We start from the raw sequence: 12,337 nt of genomic DNA, 5'->3' as shown, positions 1-12,337 counted from the left end.
TCCACAGAAGACTCCAACCCAATTCCTAGTCTTAAGGGGGAAACTCCTAAAGTAGGTAAAGGTAGATCTAAGAGGAAGGAGAAGCATGTACCTCGCTTATCTCCCTCCCCTCCAACCAAGAGGCCTAAAACCCAACCTTCTCCCAACAGAGAGGTGGTGAGGACCTCTGGAGGCACCTCTAGATCTAAGGGAATCCTTTATAAGGACACCTTGAAAAAGCCTAACACAGGTTCAGAAGTTGTAACAACTTCTGAGGGACTGGTCAACCAGATCCCCTATAACTATAAAAAGACTGATGTTCCTCAAAGGGTTTGTAGGTCATATAGCTTACAAAGGAAATCCTTTGATTTGACCATAGAACATAGGTCAGGGTGTCACCACCAAAATGCTGATGGTCTCTCTAGGATGTATGTCATCGACTAGAGGTATAAGATTCATCCAGGAGTGGATTAAATCCTCCTGTCCCTTAGTCGGCGGGGGGGAGGGGGGGGCGGCGAGTGTTAGGGAGAATTCTCTGTTTAGGCTGAATTTCCTAAACTTGTGAGTCCCCCAGCAGCTTTGCTGGATTTCTGGAGTTTGTTTTTTTCTCCTGCCAAGAGTGCGACTCTTTTTCTCCCACTCTTGGACATGATTTATGGTGTTCCTTTGAATGTTAATGTGTTTCATGGGCTATGGGGTCTTTTACTCCATAGGGTCTCATATCTTTTTTTATGTATGTTACACCGCACCCTCCGTGCAGTAACACCGGGGTGTCATAGTGACCCCCCACCTTAGACTCCATACCCTGGGACTGACTACTGTCTCCCCGGGCATGTAAAGTCACCATTGGCTTTACTAGTCCCAAAATAGAACCAGTACAAACCATCATATTGTGGACGTACTGGTAGGGGCAATTCGATTGCCCCTGGGTCTGTTATTCGAGGGGGCACTGTCTCGTCCCCCCTCGTCGAGTTTTGGCTGGTGGCAGTGGATACTACTTTTTATATTCAACCGCGAATATATCTCTATGGGTTTTCCCATTGTTCGAGGCTAATACTTTTTAATATAGCCTCTAACATACCGCCGGTTTATTTATTTAATATTAATTCACTGGTTGGTATTTTCTGCCAGAACTCAGTTTTAAAATGGCGTTTGTTTTCGCCTCTGTAACTCCAAACCAAAGGTCGAGCCCTTTGTTCCACTTTTTGGCGGACTTCTCCACAAAAGCCTCCAAAAGTGCTGCCACTCTATCTGGGTACCACAGAGGGTGTGGGAGGGGGTTTAGGCACCCTGGACTGAGTTACCTTGGTAACTCAAGTCGCACTCTTGTGTGATTGGCCCCACCACTTAGCATGTTTGAGTGACAGCTAGGCTGAGTGAATGGGGGTGTGCTGCATAAAAGCAGGGTTTTTGGGACTGGAACTTCAGAAGTTGCCACAGGACATGAAAATCCGACGAGGGAGAAGCTGAGCCGACCTGCTACGACGATACCACCGGTTGAGCCCTGCTGAACCGACTCACCACTTCCCAACGACAGAGGAGATCTCCCGGCTGGAGAGTCTTCTTCCCCTGACTGGTGGGCACAACCAGTTTACCTTCCTTTCTCGCATCCCAGGACGTCTTGTGGTCGAATTGCCCGTGCCAAGCACCCCGGCAACCGGATAGCCATTTACCACTGGACCGTGAAAAAGAGGGCCGCTCCTTTTAATTGAGAACTCCGCGGCTGGTTTCTTCCCTGGCAGTGCAACGGACTCCTGCTTTCCTCCCCGACGAAATCCTCTCTTCCTCCGGACGAAGCACCGACTTGCACCCGCTGCCAGGAACAACTGCCCCCGCTGGAGCGTTCTCACCATTTTAAGGTACCGTGTCCGCCAGGCCTCCCTTTCTAAAGATTGCTACAAGGTAACAATAATCCCTTAACCTTCTGAACTGGGCTGGCTGCCTTGACCATCTAACTGGTCCCTTTCTTTTTGGTCCAACTCTTTCTGAACTTATTGCGAGACTTTTGGGCACTTTGAACCGTGTGACCTTGGACACATTTCGACCGGAGCCTCTTAAAGTGGGTCTGGCCATGTTAACTTTGACTTTACGGTTTTAACCTGCCTTCTTCTCCTACTGTGTTCTTCCGAAAGTGTTGGGATCTGTTTCTATCTTTGCTCTGCCTTTCTCTCCCTTTTAAACCGATTGATTAGAGTGCCATCTTCGTTAAGCGCTCACCGCTGTCTGAAAATAAGTGTAGCTTTACTTAAGACTTGTCTAATAATCGTTGAAAGGAGTGTATACCTTTTAGTGACCGTGTTTTTGAACTGCTTGATATTAGTGCCAGTGTGTTTAACTAGATGTGTTTTAAAATAAATAATTATATCTCTTTTACACCAAGCTCTGGTCAGTGTTTGCTTGTTCTACTGTGTTCTTTTGACCTATTGTGAATACGCTGTATACTGCCTAACTCTTCTTGAGAGAAGTCTGACTGCTCAGCCACAGCTACCAGGTAAATCTGGGTGGTACAGACTGCTACCAATTGGGTTTACTATCAACCACCTGTAGTCTTAAATCTTTTGCAGTGGCCCTAGAGGGAACTGCACAGGTTTCTGCCTAACATTGGGTCGTAATGAGGCCCAAAGTCTGGCAAAATGGGTCTTGTTGTGCATCACCCATTGTCATCAATTGAAGGGCGACCCCCTCTCCAGACCGCCTTCAGCACACTCCACCAGACCGCCTTCAGCACACTCCATCAGTAGCGTTTCACGCAGTGGTACCTTTGAAGGACATCTGCAGAGCCGCTACCTGGAGCACTCTGCACACGTTTGCCAAACACTACTGCCTAGCAGAAGATGCCAACAAGGAATCTGCAGTTGGACAGGCAGTGCTCCGCCACCTCTTTGCATAAGGTAGGACCAGCCTCCTTTCCCGCCTTTCCCTGCATAGGTAACGGTTGTGTTGCTGCATGGTAAAGGTTTGTCAGAGATAACTTTTCTGCATCTATGCTTATATGTATATACCGTGGCATGCTTTAACTGCTTGGTATTCTATTCAAGCATCTGAATCTATAAAAGATCCAATGCTGGAGAAGTCTTAGTTACTTACCTGTAACTGTATTTCTCCAGCATTGTTATCTTTCATAGATTTCACATGCTCCCACCAGCCTCCCCTGAGAGGCTGCTCCTACGCTCAGCGTCCATCATACTGTAGTTTCTACGGTTCAAAATCTGAAGATGGCTAACTGGGGCGGAGCTTAAACCCTGTCACCTCATTGGTTGGGGCCATATAGGACCAAAGTGAGGTGGAGGGACTAAACAATAGAATAGCTCATAGGCCACAATGGAGTATTTACATGCATTCTCTAGGGGAGAAGGGATGTAATTTAAAAATGTTAATAATTATTTTTTATCACTGAGGATTCCCAGTCTGACGACGGGGAATATTCAAACATGTGAATCTATGAAAGATACCAATGCTGGAGAAATACAGTTACAGGTAACTAAGACGTCGCTTTAACAAAGTTTTTTCATTGAATTTCATAGGTTTTTATTAGTGCGACTTAACCATAATGTCCATTTAACAAAGTGTTTTCAGTGAATTTCATGGGTTTTTACAAGTGCATGCTAATTTCCTACAACTTACTAATATTGTACTTACCCCAATATAGCACAATTTGTGTCTAATTTACAAAGTTTCACCTTAAAACTCTGCCATTTCTCACCTTTTAGCATCATTTTTGAACTTATTATTATTTTATATTTTTGTTTGCGAACATCCGATGTCATCGCGGAGCTGCAGACAGTACCACGCGCTCGCGTGCAGCATGATGGCGTGTCCTCACTTTGCAGACAGTTCGAAACTGCATTTTATACTGTTCTACGAACTTTCAAGCTCAAAATGGACCCTTGCACAGCTCCTACACCTATTCTTACTCATTATCTATTAACAATCTAGTACAAAGTACATACTTGGAAGAATATTTGCAAAACTGCTATTCATCTTAAAAATGGCATAAGCTATTGCCATCCCTCCTCCCCAAGAGCCACCAGCAGCTGGAGGACCTACATAACACAGTACTTCCAAAGACAATGAAGAGGACCAAGAAGATGAGGTAGAGGAAGTGCCTACCTCTAACACCCAGAAAGAATCATGTTGGGAATGTACCAAAGGCTACAGCTACCAGTTTCTAGCTGTCCTGCCTCCCTGCACACAGCGGAGCTTTCTAACATCTTTTCTCCAGCATGCAGCAATGGGATGGCCAAGACAATGAATGCTCCAAAAACTAACATTAAGATGGCCGCCGATGAGAGCCTACATCCAGCCTTCCAAGTCTGGAGGGGCTCATCTCCATCCTGCCTCCTGATTGGAGGATGCCCCGTCCTACTGCACACGATTGCTGGCGGATAAGCCTGCTATTTCTTTTCACTTGCGCCGGAATCCCTTTTTCATCCACGCTACAAGCTGGCAAATCGAAAGGCTGCCCAGCAGAACAAGCACAACTAACAGGTAAGAGATGCCATGCATCAACACACTATGTTTCCCCATTCAACACTCACTCAACCAGCTGGTCCGTCCTCGGCCAAGACCACCTGGGAGCAGTGTGACCACTTGTGCCCCCCTTGACCTTTGATGCAAACTGCAGCTACACAATTTGTGTCTATCTTACCCACAGGGCTAACTTTGACTTTCATGTATCTGTATACCTAATGTAGCCCCGTACCATGAGGCATGGCTTTGCTAGACTTGCTTTTACCCCACCTTGACTTTGATGTATCCGTACCTAACTGCAGCTGCATGTTTGATGTAGCACCCCGAACCATGAGGTGAGGCTTTCCAAACTGTGCACCCAAACCTATGTCGCTCTTTACCTACCTGTAACCAATGTACTATGCACATCTGTAACTAGCGCCAAGATGCCCCAGGGTTCGTGCGCTGAAATAAATGTAAAAAATAAAGTGAAATGCAGTGAGTGTACTCAGTCGCAGACTACCTGGACAGTACTCCTATGGGACCACCTCCATACGCTGCCACGCCAAAACCAAGCACTGCAATGCTCTCAGAAAGGTTGTTCCTTTCTTAGCAAGTAGTAGGCACTTCCTCCACCTCATCTTCCTCAACCAATACTGTAACCACACAGCCTACTTCTGTGGGACACAAAATCCCACCAGCTACCTCGCAAGCAATAAAAGAGGCTGTTGATCCATATCTTTCAAAGACAACCAACCTCTGTATAAAATGCAACACACCACTCTGCAGGGGGGAGCAATAACGAAGTGCTTTAGGAGCTGTAATCTAGGAGCATGAGAAACAGTGTCCCTTACCTTAGAGGTAACACACATACAACATCTTCTGCCCCTCCATATTAGTGCTTGCTGCCTCTTCCCTCATTTCCCTCCCCATCTTACGTTCTAACCTCTACTGCAGAAAAGTAAAATAAAACATAAAAAACAACAAAAGAAAGGTTCCTTTAGGAACCACCTTTCACAGTTAAAAAATAGAGCTAAAAAAAGAAATCATATAGACTCCATCTACTTTACATTTCTCAGTAAAGTACATAGGCTCAATAAGATTTTCCCACATTTCATTAGCATTTTGTGTTATGCTAATGGAAATAATGTGGCATTCATCCCCCATTCCAGGGACTGCAACGGGGGATAACAGCCCGGCAGCCCAGGTTATCATCCCAAGCGAAGTGAGGGCGGATAAAAAAGGCTCTGGACCATTATCCCCCTTTGTAGACCCTGCAATGGTGGATGAAGGCCATTAGCACCCCGGGTTGCCAAAGCAGTAACCAGGGGTGCTAAGATTTCTCCCTACACCAGGACACGCGTGACGTCCTGCTGTAGGAAGGGAAATCCTTTTCCAAGATGGCCACCATGGAAAGGGAAGGCGGGGCTCCGTTCAGAGACCCACTTCCCTTTCCAATGCTGGCCTGCAGAAGGCGAAGAGAGAACCCTCTGACTATATAACCACAAGCACATTTCTTTTCCACTTTCAAACCTATCCCACTTTCGAATAACTTTACCACATATTCTTTTTTAATTTATTTGTTTTATTGGGTAATTATTACATTTGAACCTTAAGCAATACAGCAGCACTGATTCCTTAACAAGTGCATTCCAAAATGTCAATTTACTATTCCGTAGGGCGGTTTATCCAGTTTGTCAATTCTAAGGACTTTACTAATTGGTCACAGGGTCACTCCCAGTTTTTCCACCGCCATTATCCCTTCCCAGCATTCATCATCAGTTTTGTGATCAAAGAATTGTCTATATTTGTCCAAGAAGAACATTCTGTTTTCGATCAGACTTTTCCAGTTTAGCACCAGATGCTTTAGTGTCTCAGGATCATCCCGGTTGTTACAGAAGCGGCAAAAGACATAGTCCACAGAAATCTGTTTTCTCAGCAGTTTAACTTCTCTTGTGGGCAAAAACGCTCAGTCTGCATCTCAATAGCAGGTCTCGGTAGAAGGGGGACGGGAATTGGACAAAGTACTTTGGCAATTGGTTCAATGCCTTCCATTCCCAGAGTGGGACAAAGCCGGTGTTACATTGTTCCCGCTTTGCTAACGTCTCAATCCAGTCCCTCCTTTGTAAATTCACTTTCACTTTGGGTGGGTTCTCAAACAGCATTTTCATATCCGTCCCATTTGCTACCAAGTATTCGGTACAGCATGATCCCCATACTTGTAAGAGTTTATCATTAGAGATTCCATTGTTCCTTAATATCTAAAAGGGAATTGCTGGAGTAGGGTTATGCACTTTTCAGACAAACAGATGGTCCTCCACATAACTATGGATCTTAAGGATTTCAGGCGCAGCTCATATCATATACATCGGTAATGAGTTAGGCAATCTCTGGATCTTTTTCCAAAAGTAAGCTTCTAGAGTTTCCCACACCTTCCATGAAAGATTCAAGAGTGATTCGGAGCCATAAGCCAGAACTGCCACCACCTTTTGTTTATAAAAGGTCCACATCGGTCGTATTGAAAACTTTTCATACTGATTATGGATGGCCTTCCCCTGGTTAGTCAATTTTTGCAATTTATTTTTTAGTAGATTCAGTTGACAATGTTCGTTTATATTTTTGTTGATGAGGACTATATAATGGAGTTCACGTTTTCCAATTCTTTTCCATTGATGAACCAGCATGATGTCCTTCCTTTTCTGGTTTTCTTCTGGGCAGATTCCATTATCATGATTTTAGACTTGTTCTCATAAGCTTGCATGTCATTATCATCAAGGTACTTCTTGAAGGCATCTAGTCGTCTTTGTAGGCCAATTGCTGTCTGTTAAGACTGTAGAGGGGGTCTGTACTTCTGCTCTCTATATGGTAGAGGAGAGGCACAGAGGACCCCAGCCAAGATTCTCTATTACGGTAGCAATGGGCGAGCAATCAAGGCCTAGCTTCTCAGGAGGTGATGCAGGCTGGTTCTTAAGTACAGTGTAGTCCCCAAGCCCCCACAAAGGAATGTCCACACACTGTATTAGTTAAAACACAGTCTTTATATAATTAAGTTCAAGGTTATGTACACTATCACAATAACTCACTTTGTGCTCAGTAAATCTACAATGGCAAATATATACAGTTCTAAGTGGTACCACAATTATTATTAGATTCCATTAAAGTGCATCAACTGTACTCTAGTTAAATGTCACACAAATCACTTAATAAAGATAACCAACAATAGACATATGGATGACGAGGATTCCATCGGCAGCAATGGCTCCGAATTGGAAGCCATCGACCTTTCGGCGGAACCTTCAGGCTCCTAGATGCCCGGCCCCACAGACCGGCCACCGGCTCTGTTACACACCCCGGCGACAAGGGCACACACGCACCACAAATACCTAATTGCACAACCCCTAAGGCCTCCTCGACGGAGAAGGTAACGCCAACAGGGCCGCCGAAAACTTTGACAGGGCCTCCCTAACTGTCTAAGCAGCATGCGTCGGTAACGCCAACAGAGCCGCCAAAAACTTTGACAGGGCCTCCCTAACTGTCTAAGCAGCATGCGTCTGGGCATTTCTCTGGCAAGGGCGTTCACCAAAAGAAAATAGGGTCGCCGACACACCGGCCAAGGGTGCGCAAGTCATCAACCGCAACAGCGCCGTCAGGCGTATTGAAACCTTCCATTCAGCTGCTGAAAATATCAAAAGCCTTGCGGCTATTATTTCGGCAGCTACAGAACACAAGAACATCCCCTCTCGTCGAGAGGAGTATTCTGAAGCCCCCCAGCCTCTCTCGAAGGCTTTATTAGGAAGTTTCCCCTCTTCTGGGAAATCTTTTCCACCGCCACACCCTTCTGCATCTTCCCTATGGACTAGGGAGAGATTTGAAAACTATATGGACAAAATAGCCCAATTGATTGCTTTTTCAGACAAATATATCACTCCCAAATGACCTAGGCTCATTCCACATACATTTCAGAAATATCCCATCTCTACACAAGGCCACCAAGAGGATATCTTGAATGTCTCAGAGCAAGAGGATACCTATGAGGATATTCATCTATTTGTTCAGGACACAGTTGACCAAGACTTAGACTAGGATCTGGGGATCGGGTCCTTGGCTTTCACCAACACACACCCCTGACCTGCACATCATTTGTCTAGATCCCCCTTCCTCACCTCCACAAAGGGAGTCGTCACCTGTGGATGACCAAATGTTATTCAACGCCATTTTAAAGAGGGCGGCTGATCATTTCGCTATGGCAACACATGAGGCAGCCCCTGACTCTGACTTTGTTGAGGATATCCTCAAGGAGAAGCCTCCAACTAGTCAGGCCATCCCCTTACTCAATTCTAAAGAAGCGCCTAGTGCCTTCTTTGTCACCGTCCCTCACAGAGGCGTTCAAGCCTCGGGTTGAAAAATCATTCCACCCATCTCCTTCCAACCCACTATACATAAGAGGTCATGCCACACCAGACTCCCTAACGGTTACAACCACTAGAAAGAGGGTGGGGGTTCCACTGTCCAAGGCGGAAGCCCCTCCGGTTAAGGATTGTAACAAACTTGATGCCCTCGGAAAATAAATCACTGCCTCTGCGACCTATTCAACTAGGATCGCTAACAATGCAACTCTCCTGGCAAGCTACAGTGATGTCCAATGGGGCCTGATCCAGGATGGCCTTCAAGAGGTCCCAGAGCCCACCCAATCATGTCTGCTGGCGGTCGTGGCTGAGGGCAGACAGGCTACGAACAATATATAAAAAAATACTGTGGACTCTGCTGAGACTGCTGGACGCACTCTAGCCCAAGGGACTTTACTCAAGAGACACGCCTGGTTGAAGAACTCCGGCTCTAAACCAGAAACTCGGGCCTCTCTTATTAATAAACTAGTCGAGGACTCCAACCTTTTTGGGAAAGCTGTTGTTGATGCCCTTGAGACTGCCAAGAAGGGGAAACGCTGAAATCAACTCAGCTCCCACCGTTCCTTTGGTGGACAATATGGCGCAGGAAGTACCCCCTGGTCCTGCGGCCAAGGCTCTTCCGGTAACAACCAGTATCAACAGAGAGGTCCTTGTAGAGGCAAGGGTAGAGGCAGGAACTCTACTCCTAGAGACTCCCTGGCCTCCACCTCAAAATGACTCTTTGGTTTCGGTCCCTGCACACGCTTCCCCGGTCGGGGGTCGCTTGTCATTCATCCACGCTTGGGAGGGGATTCATATCAGACCAGAGGGTGTTAAAGACCGTCCCCCAGGGCCACTGCATCGAGTGTCACCGACCACCTCGATACCACCCACTGAAGAGCAGACTCCTGTCGCCAGAACACCTGCGCATCCTGCTGGAAGAGGTTCAAGTCCTTCTGGAAAAATGCACCGTAGAAGTTGTCCCCATTCATTAGGTAAACAAGGGTATTTATTCAGTGTACTTTCGTACCCAAAACAGATCTCACCACGCGCCCTGTGTTAGACCTGCTGCCAGCTAGCAAGTATGTACAAATTCAGAATGACAAGACTGCAGGAAGTAATCCCAATGTTTCTACAGGGGGATTACATGGCCACATTGGATATGAAAGATGTATACTTTCATATTTCAATGTTGCCAGCGCACAGAAAGTACCTCAGGTTCATGATAGAGGACACCCACTATCAGTTCAATGTCCTCCCCTTTGGCATTGCCACGGCTCCACAGGTGTTCACAAAGGTACTGGCGGTAGTAGCTGCTCACCTGCGCAGACAGTCCATCCTTACCTTGACTACTGGCTCATAACGGGATTTATACGGAACATGCCAAACAAATACCCAGAAGACGGTAGATCGCCTCTTCAACCTAGGTTTCTTGATCAACGAGAAAAAGTCCAGTCTAAACCCCAGCCAAGTCAAACAGTTTCTGGGGGCTATAATTCGGACCAAAGACAGCCTCGTCTTTCCCTCCAACAAGAGGGTTAAAAAAATGCTGTTCTAGAACTCTCACTATGTAGCCAGTCACCAGGTGACCGTACGCAAAGCCATGCAACTGTTAGGGATAATGGCCTCCTGCATCTACCTGGTTCCACACACCGCCTGCGCATGCGCAGCTTGCAAGAATGGCTCTCAAGCCAATGATGTCAGGCCAGCGGCCAGTGGGACGATCTAGTGGTTGTCTTGGCAGCCCTCTTTCAGTCTCTGCAGTGGTGGTCAAGAGAAAGCCTTCTGCAGGGGAAAACCTTCACCACGCCCGCAGTAAAAGCCACTCTCACCACAGACGCATCTTTGACAGGGTTGGGGGACTCTCCTCCTTCATCAGACGGTGCATGGCATGTGGTCCCCAGCGGTATCATCCGATCACATAAACTTGTTGGAACTGCTAGCATTGTTTGAGGCCCTGAAGGCCTTCCAAATGCACCTCCAGGATAAGACTGTTCTAGTCCTCACGGACAGGACTACGGCCATGTATTACTTAAACAAACAAGGGGGCATTCACACTTTAGGGCTGTCCAAACTGTCCCAGAACATATGGAAGTGGGCTCTCAAACACAAGATGTTCAACCTGTCGCAACATGCTCCAGGGGAACTCAATCTTCTGGTGGACGTACTCCGCAGAGACTTCCCTCTACCCGTAGAGCACGAGTGGCGACTACAGGAGGACATTGTACTCCGTGTCTTCGCAGACTGGGGCTTCCCAGATGTAGACTTGTTGGCCACTTTGGAGAACACCTAGTGCCCAGATTACGCCTCCAGATACCCTCAGAACTGCTCCAAGGGGAACGATCTCTGGATAATCTGGTCAGGGAAATGTGTCTATGCTTCTCCACCCTCCCCGCCCACCCCCGATTACCCTGCTCAACAAAATAGTGCACAAGATGCACCAAGAGCCAGTCAATATGATTCTGGTGGCCCTGATGTGGGCCCGCCAGCCTTGGTTCTCCCATCTCATGGAAATGTCAGTCTCCCCTCCCAGGAAGCTGCCATGCCCATGCAACATGCTGTCTCAAGACCAGGGGGGAAATACTACATCCATGCCCTCAAACTCTCAACTTTGCAGCCTGGCTCCTGAGGTAATAGTTCAGGCACCTCCAACTCCCTCAAAGATGTATGGACATACTCAGAGAAGCACGGATACCTAACACGAGGCATTGCTACTCCAGCAAATGGAAGCGCTTGGTCATCTGGTGTAATGGTAAGGGCATCAATCCTATTGAATGCACACCTAAACATATTGTCCTGTGCCTAACCCACCTGTTAGATTCAGGTCTGGCTTTCAACTCTCTAAAGGTCCACTTACCTGCGCTTTCGGCATACACCACATCCCAAAGCAAGGTTTTGTGGTAGAAAATTCCGGTAATTAAAGCATTTATGGAAGGGATAAAGAGGCTTCATCCTCCCTCCCCCCCCTATTTCCAACCCAGCTCACAGGTGGGACCTGAATGTTGTTCTTACCAAACTAATGTGGCCTCCTTTCGAACCAATGGAAAAGGCTAGCCTTAAAGCACTCACCTACAGGACCGCCTTCCAGGTGGCAATCACTTCTATAAGGAGAGTTAGTGAACTGCAGGCCCTTTCAGTTCAGGACCCATTTATCACGATTCACAAAGATAAGGTGGTTTTGCGCACACACCCACGCTTTGCGCCTACATTTATCTCAAAGTTCTATGTAAACCAATCCATAGAACTACCCACCTTTTTCAAGAACCCCAAAAACGTGGAGGAAAGAAGCCTAAACACACTGGATGTGAGGAGAGCGGTTAGCTATTATCTGGAAAAAATAGCCACTAAGGAAAACAAACCAGTACTGTGTTTCAGGGGACCCTATCTCTAAATCTGCTATCTCAAAGTGGATTGTAAACTGCATCACACTGTGTTACACTCTTGCCAAGAGCACACTCTACTCAGGCCAAAGGGGCTACCATAGCATTCATTTCAGATGTTCCTCTTGAGTCCATTTGCAAAGC

At 46.7% G+C, this 12,337-nt stretch overlaps 1 long non-coding RNA gene across 1 annotated transcript in view; it reads left to right on the top strand.

The window, feature by feature from the left end:
- The first annotated feature begins 2,097 nt into the window (after positions 1 to 2,097).
- LOC138510134 (uncharacterized) overlaps positions 2,098 to 12,337 on the top strand; it is a 73,964-nt gene continuing 63,724 nt past the window's right edge. The window contains exon 1 of the long non-coding RNA XR_011280373.1: positions 2,098 to 4,467. This is a non-coding gene — a long non-coding RNA (uncharacterized lncRNA). The remainder of the gene's footprint in view (positions 4,468 to 12,337) is intronic.

This window comes from Ambystoma mexicanum, chromosome 1p (assembly GCF_040938575.1).
Source record: "Ambystoma mexicanum isolate Mex_15411 chromosome 1p, UKY_AmexF1_1, whole genome shotgun sequence".
Taxonomy (NCBI): Eukaryota; Metazoa; Chordata; class Amphibia; order Caudata; family Ambystomatidae; genus Ambystoma; species Ambystoma mexicanum.
The sequence above is the reverse complement of the archived record's forward strand: the minus strand, read 5'-3'. Positions and strand labels throughout refer to the sequence as shown.